The sequence below is a fragment of the Mus pahari genome, chromosome 2 (assembly GCF_900095145.1).
Source record: "Mus pahari chromosome 2, PAHARI_EIJ_v1.1, whole genome shotgun sequence".
In the NCBI taxonomy this organism is placed as follows: domain Eukaryota; kingdom Metazoa; phylum Chordata; class Mammalia; order Rodentia; family Muridae; genus Mus; species Mus pahari.
Window position 1 is genome coordinate 123,346,085 of NC_034591.1, and position 7,523 is coordinate 123,353,607.

The window sequence follows — 7,523 nt, forward strand, 5'->3', positions numbered from 1 at the left end:
AGCTGGCTTTGCCAATCACTGGCAGGAAAGTGGGTCCTGAACCTTGCCTGGTCAACACAGTGGACCTGTTCTTGATAATGAAGGCAGAGGTGGGTCAGCCCAGAGTCAATGAGAGCAGGAGAAATGGCCCAGCCCCTCTACAGCTGCAGCTCTTGGCAGTGTGGATCCCACACCTTGACTGGGCTGCATATTGTAACTGACTCTGGATGCATGGGTGTGGTTAAGCTGGCCCACAGCCATGAAAGTGGGAGGGCTGACCAGCTCAGCTAACATCTAGGCCTAGATTCAGGGCTTTGAGTTGACCTGCTCCAAAAATCTGCATACTCTGTGAACCATTGGGGGCACATGAAAAGACTGGTCCTGCTGAGTCAAAGCCCCAGGTTATCCATGACAGGACAACAGTTATTCACTGGGAGAAATCCACGTCAGGATCCAATATTGATAGTATCATAGAAGTCAGAGACTTCAAACCGGACTGATACTCATTGCAATGAACACTCACAAGTGAAGATGTATGGGCAGAAGGGTATATTGTGGGACAAACTATGACACACTACAGTTTCCACATGATGTCTTATATGCTTTGTTTCTGTTGTGTTTATTATATTTGTTTGTATATTTTACATTTTGGGGGGAAGATCGCAAGGGCAAAGGGTGGGTACTAGAGGACAAGGAGATAGTGGAACTGGGGTGCATGATATGAAACTCACAAATCATCATTAAAAACCTTTTAAAGAAAAATCACAGCATTGACTCTGTTTTCTTCAGAATTTCTACTAGGTAGAAGATGTTGGATGTAAGAAAGCACTCTTCCATATCAATTCTTTTTCTTTTTCTTCTTATTTAGTTTTCATTCATCATTATAAGCTTAACTTTGCAATCCAGCTAGAATTGAAGGGGAATGAAGAAAACATAGAACACAAAGAACTTCTGTGAGAGCAGAGATTACAGGACATTGAGAGCAGATGGGGTAGGGATGCTCTCCTGAGCTACAGAAGGAATGGTTTAATGGGTAAAATGCCCGCAAGTCAAATGAAATTAGAGTTATACACAGTCAGAAATGATGATCTTCTTGCTGGTCTTGCCATTCCTGGACCCAGAACACTCCATGGCTTCCACAATGTTCATGCCTTCTTCCCAAAGACCACATGCTTGCCATCCAGCCATTCAGTCTTGGCAGTGCAGATAAAGAACTGGGAACCATTTGTGTTGGTCCAGCATTTGCCATGGACAAGATGCCAGGACCTTCATCCTGCTTCAGGATGAAGTTCTCATCCTCAAATTTCTCCTCATAGATGGACCTGCCGCCACTGTCATCATGGTGTTTAAAGTCACCACCCTGGCATATGAATCCCAGAATAATTCTGTGAAAGGAGAAACCCTTATAGCCAAATCCTTTCTCTCCAGTGCTCAGAGCACGAAAGTTTTCTGCTGTCTTTGGAACTTTGTCTGTAAACAGCTCGAAGGAGACAAGGCCCAAGGGCTCGTCATTGGCTGTGCTATCAAAAAAACACATATGGTGGGGGTGACCATGTCTGCAGCAAGCGGCGAAAAGTGATCATGGCATCTGCAAAGCCCAATTCATTTTCTAAAAGACTGCATATAAGCTTTTAAGGGTTTATATTCAGTATCAAAAAAGTATTTTACACAGGTAACTAATAAATTGTGCTATAATTTATATTAATCAAAATTAGAACCATGGGGATGCTGAGAGGCTAATCAGGAAAAAGCACTTGCCATGTAAACCAGACCATCTGGGTTCAAGTCTCAGAAGCCATAGAAAGGCAAAAGGGGAACAGCAACTTGACAACGTTGTTCTCTGACTTCCACACAAATAAAATATAGACATAAAACACTAGGTGTAACATAGGAGAACATGTTTGTACATTCAGAGGATGAAGAAGACACACTCTTGTCTGTAAGCACATAACCACAGTGTCAAATGGCAACGGAAACAAAGAAGAACTACATGACCAGACTAATTTTCCAGGGTGGTTTTATATGCTTTTGAGAAAACTAGTGGGGTGGTATTATTTTAAATAGTGACACAAAGCATTGATTTGTCAAGAAAGAGCAACCAGAGTGTTCTGTAAAATTCCATCTGGGAAGAGATGCAGCCAGAGGTGATAAATCTAACAGGAGCAACAGGCCATGTAAGGAAGGAGCAATTATAACTCACAAATGAGTCCACACCTGCTTCCAAACCTCACAGGGATGACCTTCAGCTATCCATGGGGCTTCCACTTTCTCATTTAGACTTAAGAATGTCTATAGCTCTTCAACTTTTGTTTTCTCTTGACCTGGGCAAGGGGTAGCCACATCTTTTAACAATTTCTGCTTTCTCATAACTTATATAATGTTCAGCCTTTGCCAAACTAAAATATAACGGCATGGATTATATCCAAATAACTTATTTGATATTGTTCTATATTATATTATCAGCTAATAAGGCATCCAGATATTACTCATTTTGTGACTCATTTATTTTCTGTTAACATTGTTCTAACACTGATCTAACCATGTCCCTTATTTAGAAAGCCAAGCCTTTTAAGTCTGCAAACTTCTATGTACTCAAGAATTTAAAAGGCATTAGTGATGCTACTTATGAAAACAAAGCACTAAATTAAATTTGTGTTTCATGGCATAGAAGGATGTTTCAATATTCTCACAAAGTAGGAAGTGGAAGCAGGAAAAATCAGGGATTCAAGGCCATCCTCTTCTATATCATGAGTTCAAGGACAACGCAGATTTCAAAGCTCCAAAACCAAATAGGAAAACTAAGAGATTCAAACCAAATAACTCTAAAATATAGTCAAGAGACAAAAATCTCAAGGTCAAATAAATGTATGATATAATTATTTACTGGCTCATCGATCCATACATCTGTAAAGATGAGAGATGGGAACAAGGAACCGAATGTCACCGGTGCACTCTCTCCATTTCCATTTCCTTAAGCAAATTCTCTCTGTTCACTTTATCTGTAGATACACTCTTTCACATGGGTCAGAACCTGAATAAACCTCTTAGCAAACAGAAAGGACCACACCTTCACAGTCTGTTTCAGGGTAGACCAGAGGATGGATTTTTATTAGCAGTCTTAGTTCATGCCCTGTGCTATATGGAAGCCCATCACCCCTGACTATGGGATGGATTTAACAGGTGATCAGCTTCAGTCCGGACTAAGGAAAGAGCATTGATTTTATAGAAGAGGCGTGTGAAAGGATACTGGGAGAACACTTAGGGAATACGTTTGTTTGCTCCATAGCACAATGGTTACTTAGATTTTCTTTTTTTTTTTTTTCAGCTGACAGCAAGAGGATTTACTGTACACGAGTTACACTTGGCCACAAGAGAGAACAGAACTAGTCCAGAATGCCAAAAGGTCCAGGGCAGAGGGCCAGGGGGACTGTTTTGGTTGTAAGAAAGGCAGACATTTTCCCAGGTAATCTCTCGGCGAGGTGACATTCCAAATCTACTGAGACTGATTACCGACAGCTGCATACAGTCCAACAACTTGTTCCGGTGTCTTGGCCTTCATTATCCCTTCTGCTCCTGCAGGCTTCAGGGGTGCACAAACTGGTTATTTGGACCTCGGCCTCATCTTTCTGCTCTTGTGCTTCAGCCTAAGCATTCTCTTCTTCCACCACCTCGTTTTCACAGCGCAGAAGTCTCAAAAAAGATGGCGCTAAAACCGAGTACTTAGATTATTTTTATATTATACTCTACATGGGGGAGGGGAGGGTACTCTTGGGTCCCTGAAGGCTTAGATGTAAGAAACTTTGAATGAATGTGCCATTGTGTAGATTAGAAGATTATTTTTGGAAATCCTGTTTGCCAAACAAATATGTGCTAAAACACTGGACATTCATACTCAATACTTATTTGATTGTTTGTTTTGATAAACATTCGAATACTTTTCAGGTAAGATTCTTTATGCAGTTAAAGGTACCCAAAGAACCTTCTTACCTAAGCAGATTCTCACCTAAATACATTTTACCCCCATAGTGGTTTTGTGTGAGCAGACTTTGATTCCAGATATCATGTTTAAGTAGATACGGTCCATGTTTTACATTAGAAAAGCAAATGCTCTGAACATAATTTTGCAAAGAAGGTATTTTGCAGGATAATTTAAAATTCACCAAGGCCTGCATTCTCTGTCTCATGAGTGGCTGGGCTTCTCTTCTGGGTTATTTACTGTCTCCAGCTGCCTCCAGAAAGCTGTAAATGCTGTGAGTAGGCCTTTGATCGAGGTGGTGTGTCTGACAGGCTGCCTACAAGAACACCTTTCTGTGGGGTATAATGCCAAACATCTGATAATGAAGGCACGATGCACTCACAACAAATGCATTCTCAAGTTGGCCTTAGCATTTTTTTTTTCTGGCTGAGAAAAGCCTTCCTGGCTGTTTCTGAGCTCTGTTCACTGTCCAGATAGAGAACAGAGGGAATTAAGTATGTGAGTCCAATGCACTTGGGCACAGGGGGTCTCTCAGGAAGAGGAATTTTCTGCATCCTCTTGCCTTTTTCTCAATACATTTGGGAACCTAAATGTTTATCTGGTTATCCTAAGAAGTTTGTTCAAAAGGTGTGTTACTATTTGAAAAATAAGTTGAAAAGTGATAGTTTTTACTTCATATAAGATAATAAGTCTTTGGCTATAAATTACATTTTATTATAGTACTCCATAAAAGTCATTCAGTAGAAATTGAAATTCACACAGTACAAAGATTTTTTCCTATAAACTTCTGAGTTGAGTTGTTATTTTTATGTTATTAACATGAAAAAGGGAAGATTGTCGATTCTAACTTTTTTCTTTAGTTGTGTAGTTACAAATAAAACATTTGTCTATTACAAATAAAACATTTGTCTATTACAAAGTTGAACAGCTGAGTTCCATTACTTTACTCAGAAATTATTTCAATAGTAAATTAAATAATTAGTTCAGTGTCTACTTATTGTAAAGATTCTGTTAGAGGCTCCAAGATTCAAAAATAAATAAAACATGATCTTAGTACGTATAGTAAAATGGGAGATGAGCCTCTGGTGGTGGCAGATGCTACAAGGAGTAAACAAAGCCAATGAATTTTGAATAGGATTTGTGCAGTTGCAAGGGTGGTAGGGTAACTCTTTAAAATATAACTGCTTTGACACATCATGGTTTCAAACAGGCAATTTCTTAAGTGAAAAAGCCAATTACAGTAATGAACAAAACGGAGAGAAGGTAATATATACAGGTCTATAATTTTATATCCATTTTATAGAATGACTACCTTTCAGCATCTTAAATCTTAGATGCTGAAAGGTAGCTTGCCTATCACATTTGAGTGTAGTAGGGAACTTCTCTTTCTACTCAAGATGGAAGTGAAAGAAAGAATAAAGAAAATAAAAAGAACAAAACATCTGAAGGTAATTTTTAGGCAACACAAAAGCTAATGACCTCAGAAAGACAGGGAACACAGAAAGTTCTTGCTGATGAAAGCCTACTGCTGTTCTCGAACTTCATGCTACAAAATACCCTAGACAAATAACTTAGAAAGGAGGAACATTTATATTTATTCTGGCTCTGAGGTTTCAGTTCCTTGTTAGTTGCCCTTACTTCTCCTTCTCTCTCTCTCTCTCTCTCTCTCTCTCTCTCTCTCTCTCTCTCTGTGTGTGTGTGTGTGTGTGTGTGTGTGTTTGTGTCTCTGTGTGTGTGTGTGCTGTTTAGGGAGTGGATCCTGGTGTCGATCATGTACCAGAATAAAGTGATAGTGGCCAAGAAGCAAAGGAAAAGAACAGAAAAAGGGCACAGCTGTGATATTTCCTTCAAGAGCATGCCTTTATAACCTATCTTCCACTAGATTCCAACTCTTAAAATGCTAACGCCACTCAATAATTCCATGGCCTAGTGATCAAGCCTTTAGCACACAAGTCTCTGGAGTGGTAATTTATACCATCACTATCTCAGTGCAGTCATCAATATTTAAGGATAAGAACTCAAGAATGAATTCCAGGAAGAGCCTGTTAGAAACCTGAGATTAAGGAAGAAGAGCTGGGAATCTAGAAAGACCAAGATAACAGATATTCTAAAGAAAAACACTGAAAAAATATTAATATATATTCTCTATCTATATATCTATTTACTATTCTGTTATGTGTCAATACTAAAATGCATTGCCTAAACACAGCATGTCCCCCACCACTACTATCAAACAGTAGCAGCAGCTAACAATGAACTGAAACCTGGGAGCCAAAAAAATGTTCTGCCTTTCTGATTTGTCTATCTGTCTGTCTATTTATATATCTATCTATCAATCATCTATCTATCATCTATTTAGAAAGATGAAAGAGAGAGAGAGAGAGAGAGAGAGAGAGAGAGAGAGAGAGAGAGAGAGAGAGAGAGAGAGAGAAAGAAACACTCTGGGGGCCTAGCAAAGGTTCTCTTGAGAACTTAGTAGAGAAACAGCAAGGAAATTCATAAGGGAACTACCTACCCAGAGCTCTGCAAAGGGTAAACGGAAAGCTCTAGAGGGAAGATTGCTTCTGGCTCACAAGTACTGGAACAGGGGCCAGTTGTGATTAATCAGTCATGCTATTTTCATTTAAGAGTATAGGCAGAGGGATTTTATCTGGGATTTAGACCAGATCATTAGTAGTCCAAATCTAACAGAGCTCCATTACAGTATCATTTAAAAAATGTGAACCAGCTAGTTTATGCAGTCGGGAGACTGTGGTCTATTTTAATAGTCAAGGAACTGCTAACTGTCTCATCCTAGTATTGTGTCTTCAGAGACACTATAAGCACAAAGTAACGCATCCCCTCCTACCCCACAAAAGATCTGAAGTTAGTTCCCAGTTCAATTGTTTTTCTTTTTCTCATATTGTCTTTTTTTTTCTATCACCGTGACATTCTGCATTAAGGTGGCAGAATATTTAATGCAGCCTTTCTTCTTATCTGAGCATTCAAGCCAGTTGATGAGTTGAAGGAGACTGTAGGGGACAGCTTTATGGGATTCTATAGCAAAGCTTCTTTCAAGGTATTAGAAATCTGTAATAGGAACCTGGTATTGTTATTTTGCTAACTGGACATGTTGACAAAAGGCCTTCTAAGCCTTTACATTTACACCCATCGGCTGTTGATATCCTTCACCTTACCCAGTGAAGTGGCAGCAGTTGATGCAGAGAATCCTAATTGGTCAGAGTGCTAAGAATAAGTGACTGTGAGTACTGAGCCCTAAGTGGGTCACTTTACTAGCTGGCCCATCAGGACTCAGGGAACATTAGGAGGAGAAATCAGAAAGTGCTGTGAAGTGCTCTCTTTTATGCATGGTATAGGTAGGTATTACAATGATAAACTCGCAGGTGCTCTATTCATAAACGCACATCAACTGCAGTTGCCAAAGAAGACCTCAGCAGCCAAACTTTGCTACAGATGTGTGAGAAGTTCTCAAGGCCCCAGCCCTTACTGAGGAACTACTCAAGTAAAAAGAACCATTCTCTTTTGAGGGTGGGGCTAATGATGTGTGTGTTCCAGTGATGCCCTCATG

At 39.7% G+C, this 7,523-nt stretch overlaps 1 pseudogene; it reads right to left on the reverse strand.

Moving 5' to 3' along the window:
• Positions 1-1,044: 1,044 nt before the first annotated feature.
• On the reverse strand, positions 1,045-3,538 carry LOC110316884 (annotated as a pseudogene).
• Between the last annotated feature and the right edge of the window lie 3,985 nt (positions 3,539-7,523).